We start from the raw sequence: 19,983 nt of genomic DNA, 5'->3' as shown, positions 1-19,983 counted from the left end.
GGGATCCACGCACAACCTGATGCAGCCACACACGAAGCTGGCCATCAGGGTGAGGGCGACATTGGGGACGTTCTTGCCCCTGTTGTCCAGGGACTTGTGCATGACGGTCTGTCTCACCCGCTCCATCTTGGATCCCCAGATGAATCTGAAGACGGCTCGGGTGATTTCCGAGCTGCAGAGCGGGTGACGGGCCACACCTGCGCCAAGTACAGCAGCACTGAGAGCACCTCACAACTGATGACCAGGTTCTTGCCCGTTATCGAAAGGGAGCGCCCTCCCCACAGTCCCAGTTTCTGTTTCACCTTGGCAGTCCGCTCCCGCCAGTTCTTGCTGCATGCCTCAGCCCCTGCGAACCAGATCCCCAACACCTTCACGTGGTCAGACCTGATAGTGAAGGGGACGCTGGATCAGTCGTGCCAGTTGCCAAACAGCATGGCTTCGCTCTTCGTGTGGTTGACCCTGGCCACCGACGCCAGCTCAAACTGTTCGCAGATGCCAATCAACCTGCGAACTGACCTCGGATCAGAGCAGAAGATGGTCTGCCAACCCACCATCAAAAGTCACTGCTATGACGGACTTTCCACTGCACCCCCACCCCACAAAAAATACTGCATGTGTTTTTTTGTTTTGGTGAATTTCTATCACCTTTTCATTCCACGATCTGTTGAACTTATGCTTGCTCCCTTAATTTAATGCCCATAATCGCATGTTTGAACGGTCAGCAGGCGTGACCAGAGCATTTGACAATACCAAACAAGTTTTTTGTAAACAACCCTACTGGTATATTTATTCCCCATGCATCAGGGGCAGGGTGGAAGTAAAGGGCTGCAGCTTTTGCTAATCACATAAAATGACTCGGTGTCAGGGAGGAGCCCCAGCTGCCTTTGGCCAGAACTGACCACATGGACTGGGCCCTCTCCAGTGCCAGTACGGTAACTCCGAGCAATGCTGACCTGAGCCTGGAGCCGGAGCAGGGTCGGTTCCTGTTACCGACACGGGGTCATAATGACTGGGCATGGATGTCCAACCGGGGAACCCATTGTCAAATTTCACCAAGAAACAATCACACCAAAGAATTTCGGGGAGAACTTGTCTGTATGACAAAAACCCATCAGCAAACAGAAATGACAACTTTTAAAATGAGAAATAAATCAATGTAAAAACAAACTTAGCACTGGATGAGTGAACCCTCTGACCCCAGGATGCACGGGATGCAAATGGTCCTATGATAAGGGAGGTGGTTTCACACAGTCTCCATGACTCTGTCAGTTTCTGGAGTGGAATGGGAGTGGTAATTGAGTGAACACAGTGAGGTGGAAGGGGTGCAGAGGTACTAACCTGAGGAGCACTGAATGCAGTCGGGACTTGCTGTCTTGGGCTTGAATTGTGTAGTGGTCACTCTCAGTTTCATCTCTGGTTCAAATCTGTGTTGTCTTGTGCACAATCATGTGTCATGGTTTCTGGCACTCTTGTCCCTCAAGGAGAAGAAAGAAAAAGTAAATTCAAGCAACACACAGAAAACGCTGGAGAAACACAGCAGGCCAGGCAGCATCTAAGACAAAGAGCAGAGCCGACGTTTCAGGCTGAGACCCTTCATCATGAAAGGAAACAAAAGAGAGGAAAAATATTCACTGGCTCACAACTAGACAACAACAGGAACATTTACATTTTGAGTCACAGCATGAGAAATCTTCTCTTTCGTTACTAATCTTTTTATTGATTTAGAGGAAACATATATGCAGACAAGGGGAGAATTATCTCAAATATGTATATCAGCAACCATATAAACAAAAGATGAAATAGATATTATCATAATCATACATAGTAATAAGCAAATATGCAATAGATAATAAAAAAGGACAACTAATTCTCCTCTTATACATTCATAAAGAGAGGAAACCTCACTCATCGTCCGACATGAAATTAATGAACATAAAGAGGGATACCTGAATGACCTTTTGCTGGATATTTGAACCATCTGTGTAGATATGGGAGAATCCATGATTTCTGCCCGTCTACATCTGTCTCCAGTCTCCAGCTGAGCAGATTTTAAATCCTATGGTGATGATGCATCTCATTATGATGTGTCCGCTGGAGTCATAATGTCACCTCTCCCGGAGGGGTCACACCTCAACATCTCCATATTTAGTGAAAGCCTTTGTCATTGCCTGGGTTACAATAACCTGATGAGGGTGAAAGAAATAACGTTTTCAGAATCAGAATCAGAATCAGGTTTATTATCAGCAGCATGGGACGTGAAATATGTTAACTTAGCAGCAGCGGTTCAATGCAATACATAATCCAGCAGAGAGAAATAATAAAGTGAAAATAGTAATAAATAAACAAGTAAATCAATTACGTAATCGTTAGTCTTACCCTTCCTGAAGTCCACAATCAGATCTTTCGTCTTACTAACGTTAGTGCCAGGGTGATGCTGTGGCACCACTCCACTAGTTGGCATATCTCACTCCTGTACGTCCTCTCGTCACCACCTGAGATTCTACCAGCAATGGTTGTATCATTAGTAAATTTATTGATAGTTTTGAGTTATGCCTGGCCGTACAGTCACGTGTATACAGAGAGCAGAGCAGTGGGCTAAGCACACACCCCTGAGGTGCGCCAGTGCTGATCGTCAACAATCCGCAAATTGCAATGGGTCCAGCTGCTTTCTGAGGCAGGAGTTCATTCTAGTCATAACCAGAGTTGCCGTGCATCTGATATCGTCTGCAACCTCAATCGAAATTGTCTCTTCCCCCTTGAAATAGCCCTCTGCAAATCATACCTGCTTTTCTGGTACAGGCCTGGGTTGCCAGACTTGAATGCCGCAGATCTGGCCTTCAGCAGACGACGTACCTCCTGGTTCATCCACAGCTTTTGGTTTGGGAATGTAGAGTAAGTCTTTGAAGGCACACACTCATTCACAAGGGCTTTAATGAAGTCGGTAACCACTGCAGCATATCATCCATATTCAACGGTGAAACCCTGAATACAGTCCAGTCCACCGATTCAAAGCAGTCCTGTAGGTGCTCCTGTGCTTCCCTTCTCCAAACTTTCTTGGTCCTCACTGCTGCTGCTGCAGTCTTCAGTCACTGCCTATACTCAGTGTGTAAAAGTACAGCTAGGTGATCAGACTTCACAAAATGAGGGTGTGGAATAGGACAGTAGGCATTCTTGATGGTGGTGTAGCAATGGTGACCTGGGGAATTGTAGAGGTGGTATTGGTCACTATCCCTGCCCCTTGTCCTGGATAAGGGAGATTCTGTGCTAAAATTGTGTTTGGAAGGTTTGAGACATTCGCCAACCTTGTCCATTCAGGGCACAGATTGTAAATAGTGTACCATTTGTGAGTGTCACACTCCTGGGGACTCTGGGCAAAGCTGTCAGTCATGGGTGAAAATGAGATATGAATCTGCCTCCACTACTGAGAGACGTTTGCATCCAGAACTTAAATATTTGAAGTGTAAAAATATTTTACCTTCCATCACTCCTAGTTTATTTAAAAAACATCTTCATTCTACAAGAACACAGACAAAATGCTGGAGGCATTCAGCAGGTCAGGCAGTATCTGTGGAGAAGAATAAACTGTTGATGTTTCATGCCAAGACCCTTCATTCTACACTCTCCTGTTCTTGACCCCACTGCTAATGTGAAGAGCTTCCCTGACAGCAGGTTGTCAGTGGAATAAGTGAAAGAGAATGTGAACGGGAATAGTTTGGAGGGAAATAGGTTTGGGAATGTGATTACCTCAGAGCCTGCATGGACTAAGACCAGAACACCATGGGACACAGGAGCAGAATCAGACCAATCAGCCCATTAAGTCTCCTAGAACGAGCTTATTGACTACAAGTGGGGGAAGCTATGAGCCAGTACTCATCAGTGATCAGAGTTGGAGAGGGTCAGAAAATTTCAATTCCTGGACATTTCCAACGATCTGTCCTGGGTCTCACAATTAAGTGCCATTACAAAGGAAGCATGGCAATACTTCTACTTTCTCAACGTTTGCTAAGATTTGTCATGTCATCTGAAACTTTGACAGGCTTATTGATATGTGATACCGATTATATTGACTGGCTGCAGCACGGCCTGGTACGGAAACACAAATGTACTTGAAAAGAAACACCGACAAAATCAATGGGTACAGCCCAGTCCATCGTAGTTAAAGCCCTCCCCAACACTGAGCACATCTACATGGAGTACTGTTGTAAGAAATAAGCATCCATCATCAAGGACCCCCACCATCCAGGCCATGCTCTCAGATTCCCCTAAAACATTTCATGTTTTGCCTTAAATCTATCACCTCTTGTTCTATTCTCACACAACCTGAGAGGAAAAAGCTTCTTCTGTATTATTAGGGGACTTAATATTGTGAGGGGACTTGCCAGAAGCTTACAAAATCAGGAGCAATCTGGATAAGGTGGTCAGTCATTGTCTTGTCTGTGTGTTCCTCTACGCACTGACAGGAACAGCACGGTCAATTTGCAGAGCTTGTCACTGAGGGGATTGGCCTATGCATATAATTTTATTTTGCGTAACTGTCTGTTTGTTTGCAGTCCTGAATGAGGTGGTATGTTTTGTAATTTCGCCCCAGAGGATGTTTCATTTGACAGTAATTAAGCTAAGCTTGAACTTCAATTCTTTTTCCCAGGTTGTGGAGTCCAAAGCTGGATGGCACAGATAGAAGATAAGAGGGCAGGGTTTAAAAGAGAGCTGCATGGTAATTTCTTACACAGAGGATACTGAGTACTTGGAATGAGCTGCCAGGGAATTTTGTTGAGACGGTACAATTGCAATATTTAAGAAGCATTTGGATAGCTACAGGAAGGGAGTTTCTTGGAGGGCTATTGTTCAACCTGAGTAACTGGGACTAGCAGAGACAATACTGTGGTCCACATGGACGAGTTGCTCTAAACAGTCTGTTTCCATGCTGTATTGCTCTGTGACTCTTTTCAACCTTCCCCTATAACTCAGGTACTCAAGTCCCGGCAACATCCATGTCAATTTTCTTTCCCGTAGGTAGATGAGCAGAACTACTCACATTACTCCAGGTTCAGCCTCACCAACATCCCAGTTCATGTGATGCAACACTTGATATCCTTCCTCGCTGTCCACTCTGTTCCCAATCTTGACGTCATCCACAAAGTTGCTGATCAACTATCACCCAGATTATTAGTATAGATATCAAACAACAACAGACACAGCACTGATCCCTGTGGCACCAGTCACAAGCATCTAGACACAAATTTCTTGTTTAATCTTCAAAAAGCTTTAAGGTTGGTTAGACATGAACTACCATGCACGAAGCCACTTTGATTTTCCGTAAGTAAGCCCTGTCTATCCAAATACAGTAGATTCTGGTTTATTAGGGAACACTAATAAAGAGGTTATTATTATTAAGAGGTTGCCCAATTAAACAAATCTTCATGGAAATAGTTTAAAAAAGACAAACTACCATTTAACTGAGTAACAAACTGTATATTTAACTGAAGTACAGAATAAATTAGAACACTACCACTACGACTACAGTACTATAAAACTGTTTCATTCCTTGATCGTTATCGACAGTGGAATTCATTTCGAGTACTCTGCTGTGTTCTTTTCAATGACTGCAAATTAACAAAATCACCGCGGACACCAAGTGCAGATATGGACTGCCTTCATTGCCTTCTTGCGTGAAATAATATTGTAATCCAACAATAAATTTCTCAGCATCCAGTGTCATCACGGGCTCATGTTCAGATATGTCACCTTCATCACCAGGTGCACTGTCTGATGGCCACACAAGTGTCCGCGACTGACGCTGGTTACACCGACACTCTGCAGTAGTCTTCTGTCCGAATTCAGAGGCAGTGTCCTCAATAAACAAAGGAATCCTGATTAATTTCTTGATTTGCTTTTGTTGTTTCAGAGTTCTCCTTAATTAATGGCTGTCCCAATTAACCAGAATCCACTGTATTTATTCATCCTGCATTTAGAATGCCTTCCAATAATTTATCCATAAATAAATTAGCCTATCATTTGCTGGTTATTTCTTTGAATGTTTCTTGAACAACGTAACAACTTTAGATATCGTCCACTCTCCTGGCTCCTCACCCATGACTAAAGGTGGTTTAACTATTCCTGCCAAGGCTCCAGCAGTTTCACCATTAGCCTTCCACAATGTCCAAGGGAACACCTTGTCAGGCCCTACTGATTTATGCACCCTAGTTTGCCTCCAGACAGCCAGCCCTCCTCTTTTGTGACTAGATACGGTCTATGACTTCGCGAATTTTTACCTCAGGTCAACTACTTGTGTCTGTCTCCCAAGTAAATACCGATGAAAATCTCAATATCTCTCTCTCTCTCTCTCTCTCTCTCTCTCTCTCTCTATCTCTCTCTCTCTCTCTCTCCCCCCCACCCCCCCTCCCCCCCCCCCATGGATAGATGACCATGCTGATCAAGCAGTGGACCAACTTTGTCTCTTGTTATTTTTTTGTTCTTAAGATGGCTAAAGAAACCCTTGGGACTTTCTTTCATCTTGCATTCAACTGCAACCTCAAGTTCTCTTTTATTCCTCATAATTCCTCTGCTGAGAAGTCTTTTGCATTTCTGAAACTCCTCAAGTGCCTCATTTGCATGAGTTGTATACAGCAGCCATCCTGTATTCCCTCTGTTGCTAGCTGCCTCTGGACTTTACGCAAAATGCATAAATTTATGTCATAATTTGAAATAATTCCTTCCATACAAAAGAGACAGAAGTTGACATGTCATGGTTGTGACAGTAGCAACATCAATAAATATGTAACAATTATTGGAAAAATAGCAAACTTAGAGGCTTAGAGGAGATTGTTTGACTGTTGCATTCAGCAGATGTGGAGGGTGGAAAGGGGTCCTCAGGAATATAGTTGACCACGTGGTTGCCTGATTTTATTCCTTTTTTATAAAAAGTTGACAAAAAACTTGGCACACATTTTGAGCAACTGCAAATAAGAGTGAATATTGCTGAAAGTTCACTGCCTTAAGTTTTAAAGAGGTTTTTCAGTCTAGTCTTTCATCTGGAATATATGTTATACATTTTAAATTACCTTTTCACACTTTTTTATCAAATTGAAATGATAATCTGTTGTCTGAGGACAACTGATTTTGTGGGTACTGGGCTATCATATAATCATATAATTTACAAAATTAAAAATAAACATATGAAAAAATGTTGCATTTGTGAAAAAGACCCTCAGATGATCAACCCTGATTATTTTAAATGAAAAAATGTTATTCATTTTCAACGGAATTAGCACTTTTCTTAATGGGAGATGTTTTCGCCGAAGTCTGAAGAATCAGTGTACTGCCAAGGAAGAGGCTGGAGAGCAAAGTGTTGGCCCGTGGAGGTCGGGTGTCGTGGCTTTGCAGGCTATTCACTCTGCAAAGTATACACCGCACTTGGAATCACGGGAGAGAGAGGAAGGAGAGCCATTTTTACCACCACAGGTGCAGCAGAGGAAGCGTCAAGATGGTTCTGGATAAAGAGGGCAGATCGGTGGGTTGCTGCCAGGACACAGGCCGGGGTCTGATCAACCCCGGTTGGGTCGCCCGGGCGAGGGTGTATGATGTTGAAAGACCTGAAACACCTGACGACCCCAGTTAACATCACTGATGATGTGCCCGAGCTTAGCATCATGCAGATGTTTCTGTAAGAACTAAGAAGAAGATTGGATGTTATATCGTTATATCATTCTCATTATTTATTGCTATTTATTTAAATCTGAATTTGCACAGTTTGTTTACAGTTCCTGGTGTTTACAGTTTACAGTTACTGTTCTATAGATGTGCACTGTGTTTCTCCTTAAGATTCATTTTCTTGCAGGCACTTACAGAAATGCAACATCTTCTTCTTTTCCAGCTCGTTTCTGCTGCGGGTTCTCACAAGTTTCCATCCTAGGTCCCATTCTTTTCTCCATATACATGCTTCCCCTCGGCCAAATCACCCAAAAATACGACATTTCCTTCTCGTGTTATGCTGATGACACACAGCTTTATCTCCCCTTGAAACAAAGGTCCAGTCAGATCTAGTCAGCCTCATGAATTGCCTTGAGGACATAAAGTGTGGGATGGCACAAAACTTCCTGCAGCTGAATGAAGGCAAGTCTGAGGTTGTCCTATTTGGCCGCCCTGACTCCATCAAAGTGATTGCCAACAGCCTTGATAACCTGTCCACCCTTTTCAAACCCCATGTCAAAAACCTTGGTGTGATATTTGATTCTGCCTTTAAGTTCGACAAGCAAGTTAATGCAGTAGTAAAAGCCAGCAGTAAAACCCCTTATTCTACTTCCAGCTCCCTCAGGTCGGCTGACTTGGGGCTCCTGGCTGTCCTGCCATCTAAACTTAAGCTCAGGGGTGACCGTGCCTTTGCTGTTGTAGCCCCTAAACTGTGGAACACCATTTCCCTCCCAATCAGATCTGCCCCCTCCATTGACTCTTCTAAATGCAGACTCAAAACTTACCTTTATCCACGAGCATTTGAATCGTCCTGATGTGGCTGATTTTTAGCTTGTGCCAAGGCTCATGTGTAGTTTATTTTCTGCCTATAAGCTTTGTGCCTTGTTGTTTCTATCTGTGTTTCTTGATTTGTGATTTTAGCTACCTGTTATGGTTTGTACAGCACTTTGGTCAACATGGGTTGTTTCTAAATCTGCTTTATAAATAAATTTGACTTGACTTGACTGGGGTGTAGGCCAACTGGTCTAGATGACTTATCTACCTACGACATTTCAGCTTCTCATTGGCAACGGTGATTACACTCACTTCTCCCCCTCGCTGGCAAAATTCTTATTCAGTTTGTTCACTATTCCTTTTTTCCCATTACTACCTCTCCAGTGTCATTTCCAGCACTCTAATGTCCACTCTGCCTTCATTTAACTCTTTCTACCTCTGGAAGAAAAGCTTTCGGCACCCTCTTTAATATTATTGGCTGGCTTACCTTCACATTTCATCCTTTCTCTCCTCATTGTTTTTCACTGGCTTTTGATGGTTTGTAAAGCTTCCCAATCATTCAGCTTCCCTCTCTTTTCTGCTACTACTCTATGCCCTCCTTTTTGATTCTATGCTGTCTCTGACTTCCCTTGTCAGCCACGCTTGCCTCATCCTCCCTTTAGAATACTTCAGCTTTGGGACGCATCTGCCCTCCACCATCTAAATTGCCCCAAAAACTCCAGTCATTGCTGCTCTGCTGTCATTCTGCCTAGTGTCCCATTCCCATCAACTTTGGCCAGCTCCTCTTAGATGAATCTGTCATTGCCGTTGACCCACTGTAACAGTGATACATTGGAGAGGGTGCAGAAGAGGTTCACCAGGATACAATCTGGATTAAAGACATAAGTTACTGTTTAAGGAGAGGGCAAACAAACTTGGGTATTTTCTAAGGAGTGGTGGAGCTGAGGGGAGAATGATAATGTGTGATAAGATTACGAGGGGCATAGATTGATAGCTGGTATCTTTCTCACAACACACCCCTCCCCACGCCAGGGACAAACTGTCTAACAACAGAGGGCATTCATTTATTGAGATGAGGTGGAATTTCTTTACCCAGAGGGTGATGAATCTGAGCAATTCATTGGCACAGTTGGCTCTATTTAAAACAGAGGTTGACATGTGCTTGATTAGACAGGGCGGAGAGGAAACATCAGAGAGAGATGGTCAAGCCAGGCAGATGGGACAGACTCAGGTGGGGCTTCTTGGCTGGCAAGGGGCAGTGGGACTGAACACCACTGTTTTCCACTCTCAGACATTCATTGAGACCATTTCTCATCAGTGCATGTTTTACAAACAACAGATTTCAAAGTTGAATTTCAAAGTAAATTTATTTTCCAAGTACATGAACCATATTCTATCAGACGATCCATTTTCTTGCATGTTCAAGAGCTCAACGTTCACCCCCAGCCCCGGGCAGGGAATGGGACCGATTCCAGAGGGGGATGGTCTGGGCTGGGGTGGGTTATGGGGGTGTGTGGGGGGTGGGGTATGTGGGGTATGGGGGGGTGGGGTGCGGTGGGGTATGTGGTGTATGGGGGGTGGGGTGGGGTATGGGGGGGTGTCTGGGACCTCATGGGGGAACCCTCCCTACATCTTCCTCCCACCCACTCCTCCTCAGTCCCCCTCCCTCTACCCTCCCCTCCCCCCTCCCCGCCCACCCATCCCCCACCTCCCCCTCCCCTCCCCTCCCCACCCCAACCCCCTCACCCTCCCCTCCTCCATCCGTCCCTATTCCTTCCCCTGCCCCCTCACCACCACATTCCCGTGCCCCTCCCTTACCCTCAACCCTCCCCTTCCCATTCTCCTCCATCCCCTCCACCCTTCCTCCTTCCCCTCTGCCTCCCTCCTCATCTCCCTCCGATCCCACTCCCAAACTTCCACCTTCCTTGCCTCTCTATCTCCCCTCAACCATCCACTTCTCCTCTCCCTTTACTTCTTCCCCCTCACTCCACGTCCACAGCAACACTCCTGCTCCTGCCCTCTACCTCACCCTCTCCTCAACCCTCTTCTTCCCCCTCCCATTCCTACCATCCTCCTACTCAGTCCCACTTGCCTTCCCCTCCTGCTTCCTCACCCACCCTCCCCCTCAACCTACCCCTTCCCCTCCTGTTCCTTCACCCACCCTCCCTCTCAACCTACCCCTTCCCCTCCTGTTTCCTCACCCACCCTCCCCCTCAACCTACCCCTTCTGTTTCCTCACCCACCTTCCCCATCAACCTACCCCTTCTGTTTCCTCACCCACCCTCCCCCTCAACCTACTACTTCCTCTCACCTCCTTCCTGCTCCTCCTCACTCCCCCCTTCCACCCACTCTGCCCCCCACCCCCTCCATCCATCACCCCAACTGTATGTGCATTTGCAGGTGTGTGAGAGAGAGGAGAGGGTGCAGATAAGGCTGGAGGGGATGGGGAGGAATCAGAGGGGTGGGGAATGCGGTGGAGATGGACGGAGGAGGGGGAAGTGGGGAGGGTAGGTGTCTCACACACACAAAACACAAAAACACATACAGTTGAGGGGATGGAGGGTAGGGGAGGGAAGGAAGGTGAGAGGTTGGGAAGAGGGAATTGAGGTGAGGGAAGAGCAGAGGCAGGAGGGATGGAGAGAGAGGGAGAGGCAAGAGGAGGATGGGAGGGGAAGGGGAGAGTGAGGGAGGGGAGGGGAAGGGTGGGAAATGGGGAGGGGGAGGAATAGGGAGGGAGTGGTGGAGTGGAGGGGAAGGGGAGGAGGAGGGAGGAAAGGGTTAGAGGAGATGGGGGAGGGAGGGGGAGAGAGGTTCGGGGAGGGGAGAGGGAAGGGGAGTGGGGAGGAATGGGCAGGAGGAGGATGAAGGGAGGGCTCCCTGACAAGGTCCTAGGGGGGAAGGTGGGGAGGTAGATGGGGAAGTGTGTGGGAGGGGGAGGGAGGAAGTGGGAGGGAGGGGTATGTGTATAGGCGAGGGAAGGGAAGAGGTGGGGCATGGAGGTGGAAGGAAAAGTTGAGGGGAGAGAGGGAGGAGAGACATGTGTGGGGGAGGGATGGAAGGGAGGGTGGGGAATGGGTCAGGGAGGAGGAGGGAGGTGCTCCCTCACTGGAGGAACCAGGCAGTCACAGTGAGGACAGCCAGGACATGGGGCAGGGTGAACCTGAGGGAGGGAATGGAGAGGTGAGGAGGAAGGGTAGGGTGAGGCTGGGGGCCAAAAATATGGTGTCACTGGTGGAGCTACTCAGAGGCGCTCTGGGATTGATCAGCCACTCATCGTACAACAAAAACATCAGCTCGGGTAGATCCGAGCTGTTCTTCAGCTGATTGGTTGAGACAGAGCTGAAATTAGTCATCAAGCCAAACAGACTTGATTTCTGTTGTCTATCAAAGACCACTGGATCTGTGAAGATCCCAAACTTGATGCCATTTCATGAAGTTGTTGTGCTGTAGTTCAATGATGTGCCCAGTGAAGTCACCCACTGGAGTTCCTCTTGTGGACCAATCAGTGAAGACACTGGCTGATGATGTGGAGGTGAGCCAATGGACGATGGCAGTCCACTGCAGCCAGTAGACGATGCTGTTGTTGGAGAAACACCGATAGGTGAGAGCAGAAGAGGAGTCGATCACCACGGAGAAAGGCCAGTAGACAGTATGGACATTGGTGGATCCCATCACAGCCAAGGGCTTGGTCGTCAAGGTTGTCATTGTCCTGGAGCTGATCAGGAGACCAGTCTGGAAGGGTCAGTTGATGATCTGAATCTCCCCAGGACAATCACAGGACAATCTGGATGGACCTGTTGATGACAACACTATCTTTGAGCAAATTGCGTCAGCTGGTTTGAATAACCTGGAGGGAGCAGGGTAATGCACGGGGAGGGAGCAGAGGGAATGGGGAAGTGATATTGGTGGCATCCTATTCTGAGCCAGTTCCATCTGCCTGTATTTGTCCCGTATCCCTTGAAACCATTCTTATTCATGTACCTGTCTGACTGTCTACAGTGTGAATAATTTTCTCCTGTGTCCTGATTAAACTTCTTGTTTTTCCTTAAACTTGTGCACTCCCAACCTGCCCAAACTCTGTCCATAACTCAGTCCTTCAAGTGCTGACAACAGTCTTGTAAATCTCCTCAGCACTCTTTGCGGCTGGACGGCATCTATACTGTAGCAGAGCAAGCAAATCTGAATACAATATTCCAGGTGAGGCCTCACTAATGTCTTCATCAATTAGACCATAAGACCAAAAGACATAGGAGCAGAATGAGGCAACTCAGCATCCTGAGTCTGTTCTGTCATTCCATCATGGCTGAATGAGTATCCCTCTCAACCACACTGTACTCTCTTCTCCCTGGAACCTTTCATGCCATGACGAAGCAAGAACCAATCAACTTCCATTTTGAATATCTTCAAATACTTGGTGTCCACAGCCATCCGTGGCAATGGATTCCACAGATACAATTCCTCCTTATCTCCGATCTAAATGGATGCCGTCTGGCCCCAGATCAGAAGGGATACAAAATATCCTTTTCACGTCCATTCTATCTAGACCTTTCGATATTCAATAGGTTTCTATGAGATCCACCATCATCTGGCGAGTACGAGTCCAGAGCCATGAAACACTCCTCATATGTTAACCCTTTCATTGCTGGATCAATCTCGTGAACCTTCTCTGGAAACTCTCTAATGCCAGCACATCATTTCTCAGATAAGCGGCCCAAATCTGCACACAATACTCCAAATTTGGTCTGACAAATGCCATATAAAGCCTCAGTACACATCTTTCCTTTTATATTCTAGTCCATTTGAAATGAATGCCAACATAGCAGTTGCCTTCGTAACAATCGACTCAAACTTCAAGTTAACCTTTACGGAATCCTGCAGAAGTGCTTCCAAGGACCTTTACCCCTCTAATATTTAAAATTTTAAAATAGACGACACTGTAGCGGTGTGCTACACACAGCGCTAGAATAACCACACGGAATCGGTGAGTTGGAGTTGCAATGAAAGAGATTTATTCAAACTTAGCGGCCTGCTTTAAAGCATTCCCGTTCCCGCCCTCCCTGGGTGGGACTACTGTGGGGAATGCATATTCCCAGACCCTTTCCGCGCGCGGGATTTTCCCCCTGCTGGTGAAGATGGCCTGGCGCCCTTTTTGCGGCCGGCCCTCTGCCTGCGCGCGTTGTAGTGAGCCGATTCGTGTGTGCTAGAAAGTGGGTCGCCACAACACCTTAATTCCTTCTACTGAAGTGCATGACCATAAACCTCCCTACAGTATATTCCATCTACTACTTCTTTGCCTTTTCTCTCAATCTGTCCAAGTACTTCTGCAGACACCCTGCTTGCTGTTAAATACTTGCCCTTCCATCTACCTTTGTATTATCTGCAAAGCCAGATTCCTTTGTTTTTCCACAATCCTCATTACCCTCCCATTCACTGAACACCAGCTCGCTACATCAGAGACTTTCCTTTTCTATCTCCCATTGCAATTTATATCCCACATTCTGGCTACTGTTTGGGAGCCTGTATACACTCCCATCAGAGACCTGGCAGTTTCTTAGTTCTACCAACACGCCCCACCCCAAAGTTTCTGCAACTTCTATTCCTATGTCATCTCTCTACAAGGATTTGATTTTTTATTAACAACAATGCCTCCCCACTCCCTCTGCCTGTCCTTTCAACACAATCTGTATCCTTGGATGTGAAGCACCCAACCATGATCTTTAAGCAATGAACTCAGTGAAGCCGATAATGCCATCCCTGCTGATCTCTAAATAGACCATTACCCCTGATCATTACCCAGTCCCACATATTCAAGACTTTTTGGTAAATTTATCCAGAAAGATAATTTTTTGTAAAGTGTATTCGGTCAGGGTTTATCATCAGGTACCTGGGTGCTCTCACCATATTCCCAAAGATGCTGTTATCACCCCATTTGGCCTGTTTGAGTTTCTGTGCATGCCCTTTGGGCTGAAAAATGCAGCATAGACTTCCCAGCAACTCATGGACTGTGAGCTAAAACACTGACAGTGTTTCTTTTTGTTTATCTGGACAACACACAGCACTGTGCAAAAGGCAGATATATGTAGCAAGGGTGCCTGAAACTTCTGAACAATACTGTAAATTCATTCAAATAGGAGGTGGTTGGGCAACAGAAGTAAGAGTGATTAGCTTTGTACCAGCTCAGGTGTATGAAGTGGTATTAAGTTGTGACTGGAAAGACATAATATACAGTACTGAGCAAGAGTCTGAGCACCATTGCTACAGATACATGTGTCTAAGACTTTTACACAGTACTGTAGCTGTCACCAGCGCATCCAAAACCGAACACTTATCACATCTCCACATACTTTTCTATTGCTTCAGCCATCGTGGGCTGATTATTAACCCCATTAAATACCAGTTCAGGTTGTCTATCCTTGACTTTCTCAGCCACTGTATCTGTGCAGATGGTCTGCCACGCCACCATCAAAAGTTGCTGTTATGATGGACTTTCCACTGCACCCCCACCCCCCAAAAAATACCGCAAGTGTTTTTTGTTTTGGTGAATTTCTATCACCTCTTCATTCTAAGATCTGTTGAACTTATGCTTGCTCCCTTAAATTAGTGCCCATAATCGCATGTTTGAATGGTCAGCAGACGTGACCAGAGCATTTGACAACACCAAACGAGTCTTTTGTAAACAACCCTACTGGTGTATTTATTCCCCATGCATCAGGGACAGGGTGGAAGTAAAGGGGTGCAGCTTTTGCTAATCACATAAAATGACTCGGTGTCAGGGTGGAGCCCCAGCTGCCTTTGGCCAGAATTGACCACATGGACTGGGCCCTCTCCAGTGCCAGTACAGTAACTCCGAGCAATGCTAACCTGAGCCTGGAGCCGGAGCAGGGTCGGTTCCTGTTACCGACGTGGGGTCATGATGACTGGGCATGAATGTCCAACCGGGGAACCCATTGTCAAATTTCACCAAGAAACAATCAGACGGAAGAATTTCGGGCAGAGCTGGTCGGGATGACAAACACCCATCAGCACACAGAAATGACAACTTTTAAAATGAGAAATAAATCAATGTAAAAACAAACTTAGCACTGGATGAGTGAACCCTCTGACCCCAGGATGCACGGGATGGAAATGGTCCTGTGATAAGAGAGGTGGTTTCACACAGTCTCCATGACTCTGTCAGTTTGTGGGGTGGAATGGGAGTGGTAATTGAGTGAACACAGTGAGCTGGAAGGGGTGCAGAGGTACTAACCTGAGGAGCACTGACTGCAGTCGGGACTTGCTGTCTTGGGCTTGAATTGTGTAGTGGTCACTCTCAGTTTCATCTCTGGTTCAAATCTGTGTTGTCTTGTGCACAATCATGTGTCATGGCTTCTGGCACTCTTGTCCCTCAAGGAGAAGAAAGAAAAAGTAAATTCAAGCAACACACAGAAAACGCTGGAGAAACACAGCAGGCCAGGCAGCACCTAAGACAAAGAGCAGAGCCGACGTTTCAGGCTGAGACCCTTCATCATGAAAGGAAACAAAAGAGAGGAAAAATATTCACTGGCTTACAACTAGACAACGACAGGAACATTTACATTTTGAGTCACAGCATGAGAAATCTTTTCTTTCGTTATTAATCTTTTTATTGATTTAGTGGAAACATATATGCAGACAAGGGGAGAATTATCTCAAATGTGTATATCAGCAACCATATAAACAAAAGATGAAATAGGTATTATCATAATCATACATAGTAATAAGCAAATATGCAATATATAATAAAAAAGGACAACTAATTCTCCTGTTATACATTCATAAAGAGAGGAAACCTCACTCATCGTCCGACATGAAATGAATGAACATAAAGAGAGATACCTGAATGACCTTTTGCTGGATATTTGAACCATCTGTGTCGATATGGGAGAATCCATGATTTCTGCCCGTCTACATCTGTCTCCAGTCTCCAGCTGAGCAGATTTTAAATCCTATGGTGATGATGCATCTCATTATGATGTGTCCGCTGGAGTCATAATGTCACCTCTCCCGTAGGGGTCACACCTCAACATCTCCATATTTAGTGAAAGCCTTTGTCATTGCCTGGGTTACAATAACCTGATGAGGGTGAAAGAAATAACGTTTTCAGAATCAGAATCAGAATCAGGTTTATTATCAGCAGCATGGGACGTGAAATATGTTAACTTAGCAGCAGCGGTTCAATGCAATACATAATCCAGCAGAGAGAAATAATAAAGTGAAAATAGTAATAAATAAACAAGTAAATCAATTACGTAATCGTTAGTCTTACCCTTCCTGAAGTCCACAATCAGATCTTTCGTCTTACTAACGTTAGTGCCAGGGTGATGCTGTGGCACCACTCCACTAGTTGGCATATATCACTCCTGTACGCCCTCTCGTCACCACCTGAGATTCTACCAGCAATGGTTGTATCATTAGTAAATTTATAGATAGTTTTGAGTTATGCCTGGCCGTGCAGTCGCGTGTATACAGAGAGCAGAGCAGTGGGCTAAGCACACACCCCTGAGGTGTGCCAGTGCTGATCGTCAGCAATTTGCAAATTGCAATGGGTCCAGCTGCTTTCTGAGACAGGAGTTCATTCTAGTCATAACCAACCTCTCAAAGCATTTCCTCACTGTAGATGTGAGTGCTACTGGGCGATAGTCATTATGCAGCCCACATTATTCTTCACAGGCACTGCTATAACTGTTGCCATTTTGAAGCAACTGGGAACTTGTGTCTGTAGCAGGTGAGAGGTTGAAAATGTGCTTGAATACTCCCGCTACTTGGTTGGCACAGGTTTTCAGAGGCTTACCAGGTACTCCATCGAGAGTTTCTGCCTTGCGAGGGTTCACTCTCTTTAAAGACAGTCTAACGTCGGCCTCTGAGCCAGAGATCACAGGGTTATCAGGTGCAGCAGGGATCTTCACAGCTGTAGGTGTGTTCTCCTTTTCAAAGCACGCATAGAAGGCGTTGAGTTCATCTGGTAGTGAAGCTTCGCTGCCATTCATGCTATTGAGTCTTGCTCTGTAAGGACTAATGTCTTGCAAACCCTGCCAGAGTTGCCGTGCATCTGATATCATCTCCAACCTTATTCGAAATTGTCTCTTCACCCTTGGAATAGCCCTCTGCAAATCATACCTGCTTTTCTGGTACAGGCCTGGGTTGCCAGACTTGAATGCCACAGATCTGGCCTTCAGCAGACGACGTACCTCCTGGTTCATCCACGGCTTTTGGTTTGGGAACGTAGAGTAAGTCTTTGAAGGCTCACACTCATCCACAAGGGCTTTAATGAAGTCGGTAACAACAGCAGAATACTCATCCATATTCAATGGTGAAACCCTGAAGACAGTCCAGTCCACCGATTCAAAGCAGTCCTGTAGGTGCTCCTGTGCTTCCCTTGTCCAAACTTTCTTGGTCCTCACTGCTGCTGCTGCAGTCTTCAGTCACTGCCTATACTCAGGGTGTAAAAGTACAGCTAGGTGATCAGACTTCACAAAATGAGGGTGTGGAATAGGATGGTAGGCATTCTTGATGGTGGTGTAGCAATGGTGACCTGGGGAATTGTAGAGGCGGTATTGTTCACTGTCCCTGCCCCTTGTCCTGGTTAAGGGAGATTCTGTGCTAAAATTGTGTTTGGAAGGTTTGAGACATTCGCCAACCTTGTCCATTCAGGGGCACAGATTGTAAATAGTGTACCATTTGTGAGTGTCACACTCCTGGGGACTCTGGGCAATGCTGTCAGTCATGGGCGAAAATGAGATATCAATCTGCCTCCACTATTAAGAGACGTTTATATCCAGACCTTAAATATTTGAAGTGTAAAAATATATTACCTTCCATCACTCCTAGTTTATTTACCAAACATCTTCATCCTACAAGAACACAGACAAAATGCTGGAGGCATTCAGCAGGTCAGGCAGTATCTGTGGAGAGGAATAAACTGTTGATGTTTCATGCCAAGACCATTCATTCTACATTCTCCTGTTCTTGACCCCACTGCTAATGTGAAGAGCTTCCCTGACAGCAGGTTGTCAGTGGAATAAGTGAAAGAGAATGTGAACAGGAATAGTTTGGAGGGAAATAGGTTTGGGAATGTGATTACCTCAGAGCCTGCATGGACTAAGACCAGAACACCATGGGACACAGGAGCAGAATCAGACCAATCAGCCCATTAAGTCTCCTAGAACGAGCTTATTGACTACAAGTGGGGGAAGCTATGAGCCAGTACTCATCGGTGATCAGAGTTGGAGAGGGTCAGAAAATTTCAATTCCTGGACATTTCCGACGATCTGTCCTGGGTCTCACAATTAAATGCCATTACAAAGGAAGCACGGCAATACTTCTACTTTCTCAACGTTTGCTAAGATTTGTCATGTCATCTGAAACTTTGACAGGCTTATTGATATGTGATACAGATTATATTGACTGGCTGCAGCACGGCCTGGTACGGAAACACAAATGTACTTGAAAAGAAACGCCGACAAAATCAATGGGTACAGCCCAGTCCATCGTAGTTAAAGCCCTCCCCAACACTGAGCACATCTACATGGAATACTGTTGTAAGAAATAAGCATCCATCATCAAGGACCCCCACCATCCAGGCCATGCTCTCAGATTCCCCTAAAACATTTCATGTTTTGCCTTAAATCTATCACCTCTTGTTCTATTCTCACACAACCTGAGAGGGAAAAGCTTCTTCTGCATTATTAGGGGACTTAATATTGTAAGGGGACTTGACAGAAGCTTACAAAATCAGGAGCAATATGGATAAGGTGGTCAGTCATTGTCTTGTCTGTGTGTTCATCTACGCAGTGTCAGGAACAGCAGGGTCAATTTGCAGAGCTTGTCACTGAGGGGATTGGCCTATGCATATAATTTTATTTTGCGTAACTGTCTGTTTGTTTGCAGTCCTGAATGAGGTGGTATGTTTTGTAATTTTGCCCCAGAGGATGTTTCATTTGACAGTAATTAAGCTGAGCTTGAACTTAAATTCTTTTTCCCAGGTTGTGGAGTCCAAAGCTAGATGGCACAGATACAAGATGAGAGGGCAGAGTTTAAAAGAGAGCTGCATGGTAATTTCTTACACAGAGGATACTGAGTACTTGGAATGAGCTGCCAGGGAATTTTGTTGAGACGGTACAATTGCAATATTTAAGAAGCATTTGGATAGATACAGGAAGGGAGTTTCTTGGAGGGCTATTGTTCAATAGGAGTAACTGGGACTAGCAGAGACAATACTGTGGTCCACATGGACGAGTTGGTCTAAAGAGCCTGTTTCCATGCTGTATTGCTCTGTGACTCTTTTCAACCTTCCCCTATAACTCAGGTACTCAAATCCCGGCAACATCCATGTCAAATTTCTTTCCCATAGCTGGATGAGCAGAACTACTCACATTACTCCAGGTTCAGCCTCACCAACATCCCAGTTCATGTGATGCAACACTTGATATCTTTCCTCGCTGTCCACTCTGTTCCCAATCTTGATGTCATCCACAAAGTTGCTGATCAATTATCACCCAGATT

This window comes from Mobula birostris, chromosome 4 (genome assembly GCF_030028105.1).
Source record: "Mobula birostris isolate sMobBir1 chromosome 4, sMobBir1.hap1, whole genome shotgun sequence".
Classification (NCBI taxonomy): domain Eukaryota; kingdom Metazoa; phylum Chordata; class Chondrichthyes; order Myliobatiformes; family Myliobatidae; genus Mobula; species Mobula birostris.
The sequence above is the reverse complement of the archived record's forward strand: the minus strand, read 5'-3'. Positions refer to the sequence as shown.